This window comes from Hyalella azteca, unplaced genomic scaffold (assembly GCF_000764305.2).
Source record: "Hyalella azteca isolate HAZT.00-mixed unplaced genomic scaffold, Hazt_2.0.2 contig7125, whole genome shotgun sequence".
In the NCBI taxonomy this organism is placed as follows: Eukaryota; Metazoa; Arthropoda; class Malacostraca; order Amphipoda; family Hyalellidae; genus Hyalella; species Hyalella azteca.
The window spans coordinates 149442-169963 of record NW_025937256.1 but is presented as its reverse complement, the minus strand read 5'-3'; the positions used below and the strand labels follow the sequence as shown (position 1 = coordinate 169963).

Genomic DNA, 20522 nt, shown 5'->3' with positions numbered 1-20522 from the left:
GTGTAGAAACACATGGCGCATGAATAAATAATAAAGCTTAGAAAAATGGTAGATGAGTAGGATGGCTTGTTATGCAACACTGTTATGCAAATTATCTTCAAAGATAATCTTTTTAAAGTAAAAGGCGTCACGAGCGCAGAAAAATGTGTGGAGTACTACGACATCTCGCTTTTTAGAAAGTAGGAAGTACTATAGGGGAATGAAATAATATGAAGAAAAAAAATACTGTTCAAAGTAATGAGAGATTCCAGTACTTCTAAAGTATAAAGCCTTCTGTATAGGAGTTACTGTACCTCGTAGTATCGTGGATGACTGGCAATTCTATATCTTATTTTGAAATTATCTCTACATCTTTTGGATTAGCATCATTAAACTAGTAGAACGCCCTTGAGTCACGTGAAAAGTTTCAAATTCGTTTCCCCTATTCGCTGAATCCAGCAACCAGTTTGCCATCCTCCGCAGGTACCGTTTTTATTTACCGTTTATGTACCGTTTTATATACCATGTGTGTACCGTTTTATGTACCATTTATGTACCGTTTTATGTACCATGTATGTACCGTTTTATATACCATGTATGTATCGTTTTATGTACCATTTATTTACCGTTTTACGTACCATTCATACTCTCTATAGTGTGAGAACTCGGGAAGCAAATTTCTTACAGCTCTCACAGTCACTTGGACCGAGTCCATAAATAGCTGGCAAACAGCAGTTAGTGAAGGCACATGTACAGCAGTTAGTGAAGGCACAGTTGTATTCTAACGAGAACTTCGTAACTCAGGCGATAGGTATATAGGTTTGATAGCAGATTTATTCCGTATATACCGTGTTTATTATAAACTAAGTTAATTTGGATTATTCATGCTTACTAGACATGACAACGATGAGACTTGAACATGCTTTCAGGGCATAGTAATTCACAGGACTTATTTTTGATGGAAAATTACATTATTTGCGAATTTTAAAATTTTTTTATTTGAAAATATCGTACCCTCATCTTTTTTGCACACTAAATTTATAAATTATTTACTCAACAATGATTTAAAAAAGACATGTTCATTATTCAAGTGTTACGACAATAAATGATAATATGAATATTGCAATCCAATATACAATTTTGATTCACAGTATTCAGTCTTATTATCAAAAAAATTATTTGCACACAGCAATCTATATTTCAAAGACAAGTAGTTAAAAAATTAACTCAGTACTCACTGCAGTGAGTGACAGATAGCGCAATTTCTCGTCGACGAAAACGCGACGTCACGGACGGACAGACAGACAGACGGACAGACGGACGGACGGACATGGCGAACACATTAGTGTATTTTTTCCATAAATGAGAAATGTGCTAAAAATAAACTATAATGTTATTAGTTATCCTTTTCAAATCTTGTTGTCAATAAAATATTGTTTCACCGCTTCACAGATTCCGCCGCATCCGTAACAGGAAGTACTGCAGGTTACCGGAGGCATTAATTACAGCAAGCGATGTATCAGCTTCCAGCACTAGTATTACTACGAGGATGTGTTGCTTTGTTTACTTGGCGCGATACCATCGGCCGGAGATGCGGTAGCAGCCGCACTCGCACCACGCATAAGGAAACACTTCGTAGAGTTGCCGTGAAACCTGGTGCTGTGAGCGTCGAAATTAGATGGATTTATTTTGGAAATTAAAAATTCTTGGTAACATTGGAGGCAAAGAGCAAAGAGTTTTGGACCTGGTACTGTATGCGTGGAAATTGGATAGATTTATTTGGGAAATGAGAAATGCTTGGTGAAACTGGAGGCGAAGAGCAAAGGTTTTTGGAACTGGTAGCTACTCCATGCGTCGAATTTATATGAATTTATTTGTGAAATAATGAATTCTTGGTAAAATTGGAAGCAAAGAGCAATGATTTTTGGACCTGGTACTGTGAGCGTCGAAATTACATATTGGTTGATTGGGGAAATGAGAAATACTTGGGTAGTTGGAAAGTGAGGACAATGGGTTTTTATTTCCGCTACACTTCTTAGAAAAAGGTGCTCACGAAAGTGTAGAAAAACATGCTGCATGAGTAAATAAGAAATGTTCGAAAAATGGTAGATCAGTAGGATGGCTTCTTATTTCCGACGAAAAACAATTCTTCGAAAGTTGAAATTAGCGCATGAGTAAGAAAGTATGCTGAATCAAGAGGGTAGCGGAGTATTTCAAATTATTTAACTGAATTTAAATGTTCGAAGGAATTTCTAAGCATAAGCTGCATAACTATTTTGCTCAGTAATGTAAATGTCTTTAAAGATGAGTTCTGAAGGTACAAAATTTGTATTGAAGTAAAAGGCGTCACGAGCGAAGAAAATTGTGCAGAGTGCTACATCTTATTTTATAGGGAATAGGAAGTAGGAGTGGAATGAAATATTGCGAAAAAAATACCGTTCAAAGTAATGAAATATTCCAATGCTGAGAATTATAAAGCCTTTCGTATTGAAGCTACCTGCACTTCGTAGTAACTTGGATGACTGGTAATTCTTATCTTATTTTGAAATTTTCTCTATATCTTTCGGATTAGCATTATTAAACTGATACAACGCCCTTGCGTCGCGTGAAAAGATTTAAATTCGTTTCACCTCTTCGCTGAATCCAGCAATCAGTTTACCGTCCTCCGTAGGCACCATTCTTACTGTATGTACCATGTATGTACCGTTTATGTACCATGTATGTACCGTTTTATGTACCATGTATGTACCGTTTTATGTGCCATGTACGAACCGTTTTATGTACCATGTATGCACTGTTTTATGTACCATGTATGTACCGTTTTATGTACCATTTATGTACCATGTACGAACCGTTTTATGTACCATGTATGTGCCGTTTTATGTGCCATGTATGTACCGTCTTATGTACCATGTATAATATATATTTATTACCTTTATATACCACTTATTTACCGTTTTATGTACCATGCATACTCTGTATAGTGTGAGAACTCGCGAAGCCCATTTCTTCCAGCTCTCACAGTCACTTGGACCGAGTCCATAAATAGCTGGCAAACAGCAGTTAGTGAAGGCACATGTACAGCAGTTAGTGAAGGCACAGTTGTACAATAGCAAGTGTGACCATCGAAAACAAATACGCTTCACAAAAGTGACAATGCTAACGCGCAGGCAATTGTGTACCTCGAACAATGCTCGGTGCGCTCTCGGCAAGATCGTCTATGGGAAAACAAGTTGAAACTCTAACGAGAACTTCGTAACTCAGACTTTACATAGGTTTGATAAGAGATTTATTCCGTATACACCATGTTTATTAAAAACTAGTTCATTTTAGATTATTCACGTTTATTAGACATGACAACAATAAAACTTGAGCATGCTTTCAAGGCATAACAATTCACATGACTCATTTTTGATGAAGGATTACATTATTTGCGAATTTTAAACTTTTTATTTCAAGATATCGTACCCTCATCTTTTTCGCACACTAAATCCATATATTATTTAAACAACAATCATTTAAAAAAGACTTCATTAAAAGACTTCATTATTCCAGTGTGCGACAATAAAGGGTAATTTGAATATTACAATCCCATATACAATTTTGATTCACATTATTCACTCCTAATATCAAACGAATTATTTTCCCGCAGCAATCTATATTGCAAAGACAAGAAATTATTAAATAAACTGTAATGCTATTAGCTATCTTTTTCATATCTCTTTAACAATAAAATATTGTCTCACCACTTCACAGATTCCGCAGCATCCGTAACAGGAAGTACTGCAGGTTACCGGAGGCATTAATTACAGCAAGCGATGTATCAGCTTCCAGCACTTGTATTACTATGAGGATGTTCGTACTGCCAGCACGGGTGCCTGCTAACAGGATTATTGCACTGCTTCCGTGCTGCTGGAAATGCTGATGGTTGATTTTCCTCCCACGCAAGATAATAAATATACATTCATCTGAACTTTAAAGTGGCTACGAACGAAAAAATTCAAAGCAATGAAAATATAATTTTAGCAAATTAGTAGAAATTCTATTCGTCATTTGACAAATTAATTCAGATAGGAATCCATTCTCACGTTAATAACGATTTTATGATCATTTAAATACATATTTATAGATCAGGAAATTGCATCATTCCGTTCAGTTTCTAGCGAGGGATCGAAACGTCGCGGTTCATCAAAAAAATTATCGGGATAAAGCAGTTTCTACATTTTTATTTCCTTGTTTGTTTTGTGGTCTAAAATTGAAATGTTCCAATATCATTTTCCCATTACGAGAAATTGATGAGGTTCTTATAGTCATTAAAAGAATTTGAATGAAGACTATTTCAATAGCAATAAAATACAACTCAATTATTAATTGAACATGAATCTTAATATACCACACTACGTACAATGTGGTATATTAAGGGTCAATTTCAGTTAAATATTATTATTCGCTAGTTGAATTATTTTTGTAAATTACCTCCAACAATTCGCATATTAATACATTTCAATAATTCCCCATAACATAACTTTCTAAATTGAATAAACAAAAATTAGATCAGTACTCACTGCAGTGAGTGCCAGAGAGCGCATTTTCTCGTCGACGAAAACGGGAAGTCACGGACGGACGGATGGACATGACACGACGAGCACAATAGCGTGAATAAAATTCATAATGAATTTTATTTCAGAAATGAATAAATGAGAAAATGCGCTAAAAATATGCTGACCATCCGGTGTCGCAGCATCCCGGATCGCAGCAGCAACGCGTCTTCCGCATACGCAACGTCACACTCATAAGCCCTTCCTCTGAGCGCGGTGCTAGAGTTACGCGGATACGCGACCACAACTGCGGGATATTGCTGCATTGTTCTATCGTAGTGATACAAAACTCTTGAACTTACTCAACAATGTCATTATCAAGGAAATAGTGGAAAAAATTTTTCTAGTGAAATTTTGGCGGAAATGTTACGGAGTATAGAAGAAAAAAATACATTCATCGATTTTGAAAATAGTTTGAAATTGTTAAGCCGTTAAATAATAATTCCGTGAATTTTATAGTGAACGTTTTGGTTTAGAGTTTCAGTTGAGATTCTCGAAACCGGTGTCTCTTATTGTTTCTTTTTTTTCGGCTGGGAAGAAGCAATTGTCGTCGATGGGAACCCGGCAACATAATTTCATGCGGTATTTGTGAGCTTGCATTATGTTGGTCATAATTTTATGCATGGAAACGTGGATTATCATTCATGAGGAGTGACAATAGTGATCTCTTGTAGAGAAATGACATTGTTGAGGGTATTATTTAATACTATATGAACATCATACTGAAATATTAAAATATATTTTTCATCTTATAATCATCATTGCTTTCTACCAGGAAACGTTCAGGAAACATATTGGCGGTGAAAATTTCTTACTTGAAACTTTCGGTAATTTTTAATGTACTTGAATAATATCTATATAGAACAAATCGAGTCATTTCCATCATCTATTATCGAGATCCTAGTGTTTTTATACCGGCGATCACATTTACTTTCGCTTCATATGTAATTTAATATGCATGTTTAATATTGATGATATAATATTTTATATGTTCAATATTTAATTTAATATCTAATCTGTAATTTCAGTATTTTTCAAGTTCCTAATATCTAAAAGAATTATCAAGATTACTCTACAACCATATTTTTGAACTCGAAGGCCCATATGAAAATAACTTTTGAATTATCAGTCTAAGCCTTAATTAATAATTTTTGTTATTTTAAACTTTATAGAGATTGGCTAATAAAATTAAGTTATTTCAATGGAACCTTCTTTGACAAATTACTCACCTGCCACAACTCATTAACTAAAATAAAAATACGACCATTCCAGAACAAAAATAGTTCCGAAAATTTATTCCTCGTAACTCAAAACAATACTCTTCTTTATGTAAATTTTGCGCTTCTAGTAGAGTTGGACTACGAATTTTAATATATCAAATAGGATTTCGAAGTATTCATCAAACGCGTCCCACAAACCAATTGAACGTAATTAGCATCACTCACACGAGGCCTGCAATTCATTCCATAGGAGCAGAGTATCTCTTGGCATAACACCCGTCATGTTAAGTCATGTCAATGCAAAGCGCTCCAGATATACAGACATGTTAGAATGTCCAGGGCTCGTGAAGCGTTCATAATATAACATGACATTGTTTATGCATGAACATGTAAATGATACCTCTAAATTTTTACTTGAATATATTGTTTAATTGCACATGTTGGTAAATCGTACATCAAAAAAGGCTTATATTATATGAATTTTTATTGATCCTAATTTTTCGAATAAATAACATAAATATCTTGATAATATACATAAATATTTTGTAATTAAAATTTTAATTTGTCTTTAATTTTCAAGTTTCAAAATATTTTTGGGCCCAGCAAAATACTATAGATTCGGAAATTCTGACTATTAGAATACGTGCAATTAAGTACACAAACTACACATGCAGTTTTTATCTCATATGCAAGTAGAATTGAATATGTGATTAAAAAAATTAGCTTCTCTCGGTTGACTAAAAATTCTAGGATAGAAAGAATGTTTTAGTTGCATTTCTGACCTGAGAATTGACGACTATTTCTTTTTAAACTTGTATTGTTTCATTCTTTGATTTTACAAAAAGAATCTAATTGACGAGTCAACAATCCTTGCTTCTCTCGGTTACCAGACAATTCTAGTGTAGCTAGTGTCTTATGAGATGAGTTCTTGATCTAAAAATCATCACAGTGTTTTCATGAGAAGAGACAGTAATACGGCTCGACGTAGAGCAACCGAAGCGTGCAGTGGTGCAGTGAACTCAACTGACAAGAAGATACGCGTATCACTGAACGCTTGGCGCTACATGCGTAATTGAGCGGCATGATGCCATCTCTGGCCCGACACATACAGCTTCAATAAAAGCCATCGGAGAATTTATGAGGGTATTTCTAGTGTCACATGGCTGGCCATACTTTATTCGTAAATAATTTGTTTTTAAGTGGTGACGTGCGCGGTGTGATGCTACTCCATAGATAATGTTCTTTTAGAATTAGATTTGTTTAATCGGTTCCTTACGCTTAAATTTGCTCTGGAGATCGAGAAATTATAGAGCAGCAAGAATTACGTCTCAGAGAATTCGCAATTATTTATAAATTTGAATAATTAATACTGTAATAAACGCAAGAACAGAAATAACGTATTTACATAAATTAACCTGTTGTTTTGTGTCACTTAGGGTGCAATTTGCGTTCATAATATAAAAAACAGATTTGCAATGAATACTAATTTACAAGGTAAGTAGGGAGTCTAATTAAACTAAACGACACAGTGAAAGTGAAAGACATTCTGTGGTGATAATTACAGATAAATGCGAGGTCGGAATAATAATTATATTGGAATATGGAAACGGAATATGGAAAGGAACGATCAATAGTAGCAAATATCATCAAATAAACGACGAGAGTGGATAAACAGATTGGAAATTCACGACAGTAAATAACTGCTGCCGAGAAGAGGTGTAGCCGCGGAGCTGTGCAGTGATTCATGAGTGATGTTGGTAAATGTGAATAAAAGTCCTGCTTTAATTGGCAACGCATGCGGGCAATAATTTTATCTTGGAAGCAGTCTATGGTTATATGCATACAAAACGTAACAAAATTACGTGCATTATCGTTTGTCCGCATTCTGTTTGCATCTAATTGTTTCNTATTTCTTTAGCAAAAGTGAAGTCCTAATTGTATTCTTTCCCTTTAAGTATCATGACTATTTCTTTAGCAAAAGTGAAGTCCTAATTGTATTCTTTCCCTTGAAGTATCATGACTATTTCTTTAGCATAAGTGACTTGATCATTCCTTTCCACCGACGTATCCTGATCTTATCCTGCACAAGTAATCTAAACGTGACATTCACGCCATACTCTGTGTCACTTCCTAATCGTTAAAGTGTTCTAATCGATTTTGGCATTTACAAAACAAGGTGGCCACAAAAAAGCGTAAAAAATATATTTTAATTGAGTCGTTCATGGAAAAGTCAATGCTCTTTAACTGTTAATTTGACTAATATATAATTTTAAGGGTAATTTAATATATGCAAGCACTCACACTGCTCACGTGTTTGTCGTCGTAATTTCTATATAGTCGATAGCCACATTATGCGCGCTGGAGCGTTACAAGCAATCCGATAGTCTGTGTTAGTGTTTGAGTTACAGACATCTTAAAACAGAATTATATTATGATTGACTTTAATTAATGTTTTTAAACTTACGAAAAAAAATCGAGCTGGTTTATGCTTACCGAACGTTTGTATTATGAAGCACGCCTCCCTGCCGGATGATAGGACACGAGCTAAAGGAAATATGAAAAAATCTACGGACTCTGGTGTCTATATTTCAGTATATCTGAATTGTAAAAAAAAAAGCAGTGAATCAAATTGCTTTAATAGAATATTAATTTTTTATACAATACTAATTAGTAAAGATTGATCAGTTCAAAATAAATGAAGGAACGCTAAACAAATTTTATAAAGACGAATTAATAGCCTTCAGAATTAAGTAAGCAGCGGGAAAGTAACGATGCAAGTCAAAAAAGTATTTGCAATAATAGTCTGAATGGTTTGCATTTTAAATAAATACGTTGATGTTAAGAGCATCAAATCATGCGTCTACATACGCTAGCAGAGGCAAATCTCAGACATATTATAGCCCAAATAAAGTTGATGATTAATAAAATACGTTGTACTAATATCCAATGAATTCCTTGCGATTAACATTGTTACAAATCATAACTAATTTTATGCTAAGTGCTTGAAATATTTTTAATGTATGTAATGCTGATTGCATAAGCTGAACCATTGAGAATAGACATTTATTTACAGCGGATCCGACAGCTGAGAGCGCTGCAGCAAAGCCTTATTTCGAAAAAATCAGTAAATCAAAATTTTAACCACAGAAATAGTTTTATTAAACATAGTCTCAATAACACGCTTAATGAAAATTGAACATAAATAATTAAGTTTGAGCGAAAACGGCAGAATGATTTTTATTTATTATATTATTATTGCTTTCATTAAGAACACAGATATAGTAATTTATATGTCACTAATAAAAAAAGAATATATATTAACCGAAATAATGAGAATATAGAGAGCTTGCAAGCTGCCCTGGCTGGAAGCTGGGCTTGGATGCTCTCGACGAGATCAATAAGAAGGCTGGGGCCAAACAACGAGTCTACTTTAAGAGCACAGAGCAGCTCTCAAACTCTTGCTCTTTAAGAGCACAGAGCAGCTCTTATGCTCTTACTCTTTAGGAACACAGAGCATCATGCAAACTCTTTATGAGTACAGAGCCGCTCTCAAGCTCTTGCTATTTAAGAGTACGGATCAGCTCTTATGCTCTTGCTCTTTAAGAGCACAGAGCATCATGCAAACTCTTTAAGAGTACAGAGCCGCTATCAAGCTCTTGCTATTTAAGAGTACGGATCAGCTCTCAAACTCTTGCTCTTTATGAACACAGAGCAACTCTCGAGCTCTTGCTCCTTAAGAGCCCAGAGCATCATGCAAACTCTTTAAAGTACAGAGCCGCTCTCAAACTCTCTAAGAGCACAAAACAGAGCATCTAAGAGCATCTAAGAGACAGCCGACTGTACTTATAAGTAAAAGCTGTTATTAAGCAGGCATCAAAATTGCGTCGTGGACAGCACTGGTTCTCCTTATTCCTTGCAGATAAGATTAATGAAAAAGCAGGTCGTTATTCTGCAAGATTTTTCTTACGTTATTTGCTGTGCTAGTTCGTCCTGTGCTTATGGTCATTTAAGCAGGGAATAATCAAAATAAATTTAGAGCAAAAAACTACGCAATAAATCTTGATCTCTAAAATCGCAAAAAAACTTCACTTCCTGCGATACGCGCACCGGCAGCTGTATACGTGCAGGCATTCCAGGTATTACGCTGAAATTTCTGGGATTTAGAATGATTTTTAATTTGCAATGTTTTACTTCACCAAGATTTTGCTACCAAAGACACTATTTGTAACTAAAATAAATAGTAAGTTATATTAATTTACATATTAGAAAGTGATATAGAAGTAGTATTATTATTAATTATATTTCTTAAAGTATAAATTATATTACTTACTAGATGGCTATCTATATAAAATAATCTGTCTATTGTCTCATAGTTAAAATTAGTTAGATGCAGCCCGTCGGTAAGCGATCGTATACGAGTGTGAGCATACAGAAGTTTTCGCATATATTCAATACAATGTTAATTGGAGTTCGAGCTAATAGAATGCTTAGTATCGTAAAAAGTGTTTACTCATTATCCCGAAATAGCACACGCATATAACACATACGTTCTGTTGGGAATTTTTTCTTCTAATTTTCGCATTTAGCATAACCTCCGTGAAATGAAAACTAACATTTCACGAACACAATGAGTTTTTTAGAGCTTGTGTCTTCACCACAGTTAAAGTCCATGGCATAAAAAGGTGTAAGAAAAGCACACGGCATTTTTTGTTTGTTCTGTCGACTGAGATAATTTATTCCAATAGCCATAATTAAAACGAATAATCGGTTTTATTGCAACAATTAAGGCGCAGTTGATTCAATCGTTTAATATTTTCATCTGGTTTACAAGTTTATGCATGAAAGTTGCTTTGTTTTAACACATCTGAACTCACGTGAATAAATTTCATTTAAAGAGAGAGCAATCGACTATAAAGTGGAAATATATAAACTTGCATGAAAAACTTTTTTTAATTTTTCAAGCTGAAAGTCTAACAGCTAATACAAGAGCATAAATTAGATGCGTATACCTTTTTACTTTACTGATAAAAGAAATAAATCAATTCAGTATAGCCATGCAATCATACGCACCGAAATTGTGAAATATTTTGAATGTATTATGTTGTTCGGCCGGTGTAATAAAATGAATATCTTTTTTAACTTTAATGATTTTATCAAAAGATTAAAATAAGTATAAAATTCTTTCATTAAAATTACGAGATTTAAAAGAAATTCGAATAAATATAAATTCATCTCTCATGAAATTTCCTTGGTATAGAAAAGTAAATTTTATTCAGTATTTATTTTCATCAAATACAAATTTGTTGGTAATAATTTAGAGTTCAATAATTTCTTGAAATCAATTGCCTGCTGAAGCCCCAAGCATAGTGCATTATGAATGATTTATGCATTCAGTACTGAATATATTTATTTAAAACAAGTCGGAGCACAATATGACAAATATTTTATTATTTGTTTAGCACTGGGATTTTCCTTTGACTGAAGTGAATGGAAATGCCGCAGTTTAGTTAACAAAATTAAATTAATTCTCTGCAATGGAGACGTTATCATGAGGACGGTCGTTAAGTTTGATCTGTTTACACCAAAAACGAGTTCATATATTTAATATTAAAATATTCCAATGTTTGATACAAGTAATGTTAACAGAATTAAAATCATTTACATATAAGCGTAAAAAATGCATGTGAGTTCACACTATATAATTCAGTTTTATTTATAAGATGCGCAACGCCATTCGACCAAAGCGCGTGTAGAAGCAGTGGGCCGCCTCTCGCAAATGGAGCCTCTGCATTAGACGAACGCTTTCAAAAGTCACGCGGACTTCAGTATGTCTTCGAAGCCTCCGAAGTTGAGGAGCGCGTTTAGAATTCCTGCGAAGTCTGCGTTTTAGTCTGCTGCCGTCGTGGGGATACGTCCTAAATCGTTGCTTTTGTTGAACTTATCCCTAATCCAGCAAGGCATATAACCTTCTAGTTCTGGCCGGACGTGTTATCTTCTAAATACATTCATGATGATAGGAATAAAATAACAAAATGCTTAGAAGGTCCTGAAATATTGGTCATTTTTGTTGGACTCGGCAGAACTGAGGAGTCTGGTCAAACCCAGCGCTGTCGGCATTCGCTCGCTGGCGCAGCATTCGTCAGTTTGCGTGTAGAGCGCTACGCTCCACCCAGTCTGTGCCATTGGCCTTATCTCCACATGGGGAGCCACTAAGAATATGGGCAGGAGTTGCTGTTGTGAACGTGCGCAGCGAACACATTGCTCCGCCCTGTGCACCAGTCGCCTTTATGCTGAATATGTTTGAGCTATTGAAAACTTTGCCGTGGTGTCTCTCTTTCAATTCCCGCAAGTTTTAATGCCGTGGGAGTCACATCTAAGCCTCGCTCTAAAGTTGCAATCAAGAAAAACACACCCTGGACCACCGTAGTCTAAGCTTGCTTGTGTTAACTCATATAGTACGTCGCTTGATGTGTTGAAAGCAGGTAGAAGTTTCTCATCTCCCCCGATCTGTGATCTGGAACAACTGTACTCCTGCAACTGTGACGCTGAGGTACGTTTTGCGTGTCATGGTCCTCCAAAAGCTCGACCAACAACTCGTACATGTTCTGATTCATAAATTTTGTTGGTTTGATCTGTCCGCTAACAAATTATGTATCATGTTTGTTAATTATTAAAAGTTAACTGTCATGCACTGCGATTGTTCCGGTGCCAGAATATATTGGGTTGAAACTGAGGTGGATTGTCACGGCAGGAAGTGATGTAATTTGGATCAACTCGCTCATGTGTTAACAAAGTTGGATCAATTTCTTTTCCTGTCACAAGTGCGTCCTGTCAGTCATTAACTGTGGCTAATTTAAGGTACTTTTCAATTTTCAAATCAATTAGTCAAACATGATTTTAAAAATTCAGAAGTAACCCGTGCATTCCGTTAGGGCTTAGTGATCGTTTTCATTGTACAATATTGTGCTCCAAGTTCCCACAGTTCCGTATTATGAATTTTATCTCTTTACGGAGGCATATAAGACGTTCATGTTAATTCAAAAAGTTTCAGCTTGCATATAAAAACTTAGGAATCTTGCGAGCAGCTTGTCAAATAAATTACGTGAATGCAGCTCCAATATATTCGAATCCTTCGATGGTACAATGAAAAAAATATTATTCAGTTCAAAACCATAATTTTCGAAAAAAAAGGTCGTCATGTTTAGTTCTTAAGTTACATTTTCATAAGATTGTTATTGGAATTGACAATTAGATGTGCTGGTCCCTTTACTTCATATTCATATTGTACGTGTACTTTTATTAGAGTGGTGTAGTTTTGTACCGAACTGTTGCTATATACAAGTGGTATTTTATATTAAACAAAAAGGGTGAACTAATCTTTATAACTTGCCTCAGCTGCACGTGTCTATTATATTGCTTGTCTCGATTCTATTATAGCTTGTTGTATTTGTTCAAACAACAGGTTTTTCATTAGTTATTCCTGCGTCGAAGGAATCAATTCTTGATTATATCTATCTTAATTATATTCGAAAAGTTTATTATAAAAACATATATAGGTTTCAACCTGTTTGTGATCGGAAAGACGACAATTTGCTTTGCCCTACTAACTATTTTTCATTGTTTTTTCCAAAGCCGGAAAAGAAATTTGATTCGTTTAACAATAATAAATTTATTTATTAGATTTACATTTAATACATCGCATTAAATGTAAATTTAAGACGATGCAATCCCAGCTATAGCTTATAATCAAGCGCGCAGCAATCATCGCCGAATTCGTTGGATCAGAAAATTCTGTTATTTTTCAGCATTCTTAATTCGACATAAAATTGAAAGATCGCTGAAAATAATTAAAGGAATAATCCTGAAAGAACATAAAACTTTGTCTTCAGAATAGTCAAATCAGACGAAAATTTTATAGTAAAAAAAATTCTTCTCAGAGAGCGCATTTCATTGCAATTAGTATCCCTGTAAAAAATAGTTTCAGGTTTGTGTGTATATGTTAGTAACACACAAACCTGAATGTATAGTGGTAATATTAACCTTATATGTAGTGGTAATTTATCCACACGTGTAATTCTGATCTCATTTTTTTAAAGTAAACCTTCTTCTATTTTAAAAAATTTATGACTTGATACATTTGTGAGTTAATGCAGTAATTCATTATAACACTGCATTATAACGCTGCTCTCTGATCCCCGTAATTGCAGATACTTTGATTGTTTATATGAAAATCTGACCTCGTATGTATATGCACGGTACGGGAACATGGAGACAACTCCACGATTCCAATAATTAATCTAAATAATCATCAGGCAATAATCATTAGTAAATGAGGCCTTAATGTTGTTATTTGGAGCCAACTAGCTGGGGACTGTGCGGAAGATATTGAGCCTGATTACATGCTATCAACACTGAGCTCTTGTTGAATACGAGTTTTAATTACGGAGGATAATTACGTGTTGTTATTGACGGGAGACTGACCGTAATGAGTCGCAGTAATTCACGGGTAGCCAATTAATAAGTGCATGCATCACTAATGCTATGGTAATTATTAGATGAAAAAATACTAATGGTAGTCATTACTGAGAGTATATATAATTACGTGTTTTATTTGTTGTATAAAGCAATTGAAAGTGATGTTTGTGTCGAGGGTAATCATTGATGATAGATATAATCAAAGATAATAATCGGTGGTGGTATGATTAATTGAATAAAAAGGACATTTGGAAGTGATAATCAGGGAAAAATGGATAAATGGTACTTATATAGGGTTGGTAATTGACGAGTATCAAGAATTTTACAAATAAATTCCGCATCATCGAAGGTATAGAATAAAATTATATATCTATTACAAAATTTGTTAAGGCATGTTCTCTGCATCATACTGAAGCCCATTTCCAATGACAATGTAGATTAATCTTCAGTATAATGGCTGTTATAAAAAACTGTATCACTTGCTAATTTGTTGCTATGGTCCTTTAAATATCATCGACACTAATTTGATCGGGATAAATTATCTTTTAAGCGTTTTTTTATCGCCGACGTGGTAAACATGTATATGACGGACATGATTAACAAATATGTATGACTAATATATTGGTAAACATGTAGGACGGACAGGATTAACAAATATGTATGACTAATATATTGGTAAACAGAAATGACGGACATGATTGACAAATATGTGTGGCTAATATGGCTAGCATCTGCCATCCGATGATCGCAGTGTCGTGGCGCCGCGGCTGACGCGCTATCGCCATGCGCCTGCCTACAGCGGCCACTTTACTGCAGAGTGTCAACTGAAAATTATTCTGTCAGTAAGAACAGCATCAACAGTTCTGATGATATTAACAGTCTCAACTGTCCTGATACAATCAACAGTCTCAATAGTCCTGTTAATGTCAACAGTCTCAACTGTCTTGTTATTTGGTAACAACCGCAACAGTCCTGTTAATATGTTAACAGTCTGACCAGTCCCGTTAATTGTTAGCAGCTGCATTACTCCTGTTGATAGTGACAGCATCATCAAACATGTTAATATCAATAGTCTCAATCATCCAGGTGTTATCAACAACCCCAACAGTTCTCTTAATATTAGAATTCAACAGTCCTGTTGATATTAAGAGCTTCATCTGTTCAGTTAATGTTTATAGCATCGCATGTCCTGTAGACACAGATAGCAATAAATTTACATGTCGTTTGAAGACTTATGTCAATCAACAAACCCACAGCTTATGTCAATGAACAAAAATCAATATCTTTTTGCATGAATCCGTAAGGAAATGGGAAAAATTTTCAAGATGGAATTATTTATTCGGATAGATATAAGCGAATATTATTATTTCAAGTATAAAAATTTATTCAATGCTAACCGGTGGAATTCTGTAGTACGAAATTGTTTAGAAACCATTTCGCACGATTGAGTTAAGTTTTCAATCATCAGATTATTGCTGAAAATTATTAAGTGTTTCTTTCTTTTAATATGAAAAACCTTTTTATCGTCTTCAGTTAACTCGTATGAGACACGAAATTAATGCAATTAAATATATTTAAAATTCCTCATTACAACTATAGCAACTCAGTTAAAATCTAAGTGAATAGCAGTATCAATAATTTGATACTGCTATTCACTTGAGTAAAAAATAATTCTTCCTGAAGCGGACACAAAATTTAGATTTCCTTTCCTGCTTTAAATCTGAATATCCGATAGTTAACCGTAAAAGTAAAATTATAATAGAGCCTGCATGAATTTTAGGAAGTGACAATGTTTGTGCACTGAATACACCGCTATATTTTTTGCGTATTTGAACCGTCGGCACACATGATAAAATCATTGTATGCGCTGGAATGTTCGTCAAGCTAGGTTTTAATCTATAATTATTTAATTTAGTGAGACCACGCAGGTCCTTAGCGCTCATAATCAAAGTATAATCATTTCGTACGCACCAGAATGTCTGTCCAGCTAGGTAGGCAGCATATATACGTAGGTTTGCGCTACATGCAGATTCTTCACTCATAATCAAAGTACAATCATTACGTACGCACCAGAATGTCTGTCCAGCTAGGTAAGCAACATACATACGTAGGTTTACGCTACATGCAGATTCTTCACTCATAATCAAAGTACAATCATTAGGTACGCACCAGAATGTCTGTCCAGCTAGGTAAGCAACATATATACGTAAGTTTGCGCGACCATGCACCACCTTCGTTCATAAGCTCCAGCTTAGTGCGTAGGCTAAGCCCAACAAGAATGCTACCTCGTGGCAGCGTCAATGGAAGCTTCCCCATAGCGCATCTTTCATAGAACTACGCGCCCTCTGTCGGTAGGTTTTCGTTGACAGATCGCAAACTTCCAAATAATGCCTACACCGCTTGCTGAGGACCAAAAGCTAACGCAATCGATAAGTTTGATTGTATGTATGCTTTGTCAAGACAAACGTGTTGTGATCCACAGATGTAGGAGTAAAATTGAGCTGTATGGCGCCATTGAGTGTGGGTGTTTCGCTATCTATTAGATGACGATGTTACTGAGATTTTTTCCCAGTAAATTCCAAAGTATATATTGTGAGTTGGAGACATGGGATAAAGAATTCATAAGCAATTTCGCGAGGAAAATATATTATATAGATTTTTGATATCACTGTTCAAATTTGACGTTAAAACGAGCCCAACATTTCTAAAATTCAATCGTCCCATATAAGGCCGGCATTTAGCTAAACATGAATGAGAGCACTTACGTCTCAAGAATGGAGCGCTACGCTTATGCTTCACGAGCTCGAGATGTGTGAATTATTTTAGAATTCTTCGAAAGCGTCACAGGGTCCTTTTGAGCCCTGAGCCCCGGCCTGAACCGCGGACCGTGGATCTGGACTGCTGGCTGAACGGAATCAATCGTCCGGAAAATGACTAGCCGAGAAGAAAATTATTTCTCGGTTTAAGAGGAGCAGAGGCGAAGATATGCGATGTTGTCGTGTCTGGAGTTGATGAAGGCTGTTAAAAGTGAGGCATATAAGGTAGATTGGAGACGCTCTGGAATCCAACACGTGAAGACAACAATATTAATGCAAGAGTTAGATTGTATTGATATGATTCCTCCTGAATGTTATTTATTGAGTCTGTTCAGATTTGATCACAATTATAACTCAACATCGACATTATTTATAAACGTATATGTAACATAATAAATGTGAATTATTATTCACAAAAATATTTATAATAAATATTATTCAGAATTATAAATATAATTTTATTGTTGATTATTGTGCCGATTTCCTCCACCCTTATCTCGTAAAAGACGCAAATTATTCCGATAAATGCCCGAAAGTCCAGCTTCCACATTTGAAAATCTGCGTGTCTAAGTGTTGCTGTATTGTCTCCCGAAATCTCCATCAAACAAGTGGGTGACAACGACCCTCCCTCGCTGTTTGAACAGGCAACCGATGTCTCAATCTCCGTGAATAATTCGCTTCCGTTCGTTTGCGCTCTCTTGGTTAGAACTGCATGCAAATCAACAGATTGGTTAGGTTCCAGTGTTTGCCGACGATGCAGGGGAGTGCCTCTAGGGGCTGGTTATGGGGGATTCCGAAAGATTGATGGAGTCGGAGTCACTTTACTGAATTTACATCGCGCATATTATCACCGGGAAAATTAAGAAAAAAATATAACTCAGTACTCACTGCGGTGAGTGACAGAGAGCGCATTTTCTCGTCGACGAATAAATGAAGTCACGGACAAACAGACGGACAGACGGACATGGCGAGCACAATAATGAATTTTTTTTCATAAATGAGAAATTGCGCGAAAAATAGTGCATTCTAAACCAATGGTGAGAATGCTTCTGGTTTATAGTAACGAGCAGATAATCAGGTAAAAGTAGTGCCTTTCATACAGCGCGAAGGCTTAACTGTTGTATAACACAATCCTGTTCAACTGAACAAACAAATATTAGATAAAATAAGCGATCGGAAATATTTAACATCGCCAGAAATGGACTTTCATCGCCTACCGCTATTATATCGATAACCTGAATTGTTTTCTGAATTCAGAATGTAAAACTCCATTTTTAACTCTTATATAAAATAACGATGAACGTTTTCATCATTTTCGTAAAATAAGTACCATTATTTTTCATAAACCTGTAGAAAAATTTTTTTTGTAGAAAAAACTTTCATTTGTGAAGCATTTCTGTGTTGCATCTCCATGTAACATAAGCATTCTACGAATATACAACTCGACGAAAAGTTGTCTTTTGAGGTCACAATGGCTATTGGATGAGAAACGGTTGAAACTCAATATATAATAAATGTTTACCAGAATAATATAATCACCAACAATTTCAATGATAATTTTGCTCCCTGAATAAATAAAGTTGATGTTAATATCAGCTGAAACCCACCAAGAAACTACAAAAAATTCCGGCAGCACATCGTCGGTTAAAGATTAAATGACCGTCAGTTGCTAATGCCATCACTTCATTACCCCGCTATGATCAGCCTCAAGGGCCGCTTTGATCAATAAACTGGCCTCTATTGGATTAATTTGACTTAATTTGACGTGATTCCCTCCCATCCCCTCCTGCACTCTTCCTGTTTGTGGGCAACCCCTGGGGCTATAGCAAGCAGGTGCGCTGGCAAGTAGCCTTAAATTGGAAATATTTTATGGCTCCTACAAAATTGTTGAATATTTTGATACTTTTTGTCATCTGAAGAGTACTTTCAGTTAATCTCGAATTAACTTATATGTTTATGAATTCTATATGAATGGGTACTACGAGCGCCTTGCTTGCCTTATAATTTGGAAGTACGAGGCATGTTTTTCAAGTCAGTACTATTTTGGAATTAAAAAGATGTGTGAATATATCGCAATAATTTTACTTCTACATGAAAGCCTGTACTTTATTTTATTTTTCTACATAATTTCCGTGAATATTGAGGCAGTTGTCATAACGTGGCACCAGTTTTTAAATACCCTCCTGATAAAATTCTGCCGCCTGACTTGTTAACCACTGCATCACAAATGTTTTGACTTCGTTATCGTCTTGAAGACGCCGACCGCCCACGTGTTTCTTCAAGTGCAGTGTGAGGCATTTTATGCAGTGTGATGCCTCACACTGCACTTGATGTATCATATGCATCACACTGCACTCTTCATCTGTGATGCAGTGGTTTACAAGTAAGGTGGCAGAATTTTATCAGAAGGTATTTAAAAACTGGTGCCACGTTATGACAAGTGCCTCAATATTCACGGAAATTATGTATAAAAGTAGATTAAGGTACAGGCTTTCGTGTAAAAATAAAGTTATTGCGATATCTTGGCACGTCTTTTTTTAATTCCAAAGCGGTACTGACTTAGAAGCATGCCTCGTATTTGTGCGACAAATGATAGAATTGAAATCTTACGTAGTTCCTTTGGTACTAGTTGAAGATTCAGCTTTAGGTTCTGAATGTATCTTTAATTAATTTGACGCTTTTGTATCATATGCATCACACTGCACTCTTCATCTGTGATGCAGTGGTTTACAAGTAAGGTGGCAGAATTTTATCAGAAGGTATTTAAAAACTGGTGCCACGTTATGACAAGTGCCTCAATATTCACGGAAATTATGTATAAAAGTAGATTAAGGTACAGGCTTTCGTGTAAAAATAAAGTTATTGCGATATCTTGGCACGTCTTTTTTTTTTAATTCCAAAGCGGTACTGACTTAAAAGCATGCCTCGTATTTGTGTGACAAATGATAGAATTGAAATTTTACGTAGTTCCTTTGGTACTAGTTGAAGATTCAGCTTTAGGTTCTGAATGTATCTTTAATTAATTTGACGCTTTTGTTGAGCATTGTGTGGTAATATTTTGCTCGAACTGTTTACACCAGTAAAGAGAGATAAATTTTATGTGTTTAAGAAAAAATTGCAAATCAAATCGAGTCAAATTTCTCCCATTTTAATTTCGAAATTTTTCGATTCTATAGATGCAGCGTTAGCCTACTTGTCATCCAAGTTTGTTCTGTAATTATTTCTGTCTATTCTAATTCAAAATTTCGACTCTTCACCGAGCAAATGTCAAATAAATTTACCTCATTAAATTTTGCAACTCAATTTAAACACTCCTGTACTCCACTTGCGCAAAATTCCTGGCGATTGCCTCAATTCTTATTCCTCATATATCATTTTTAGGCTGAACCTCCTCTAGGCATGGCACTTGCCGATCGACAAATACGGTGGCGGGA

At 35.3% G+C, this 20522-nt stretch overlaps 1 protein-coding gene across 1 annotated transcript in view; it reads left to right on the top strand.

The window, feature by feature from the left end:
- The first annotated feature begins 11646 nt into the window (after positions 1-11646).
- LOC108674566 (homeobox protein OTX2) overlaps positions 11647-20522 on the top strand; it is a 42747-nt gene continuing 33871 nt past the window's right edge. Inside the window, exon 1 of the mRNA XM_047881128.1 lies at positions 11647-12347. The gene's annotated coding sequence lies outside the window, so the exon portion shown is untranslated. The remainder of the gene's footprint in view (positions 12348-20522) is intronic.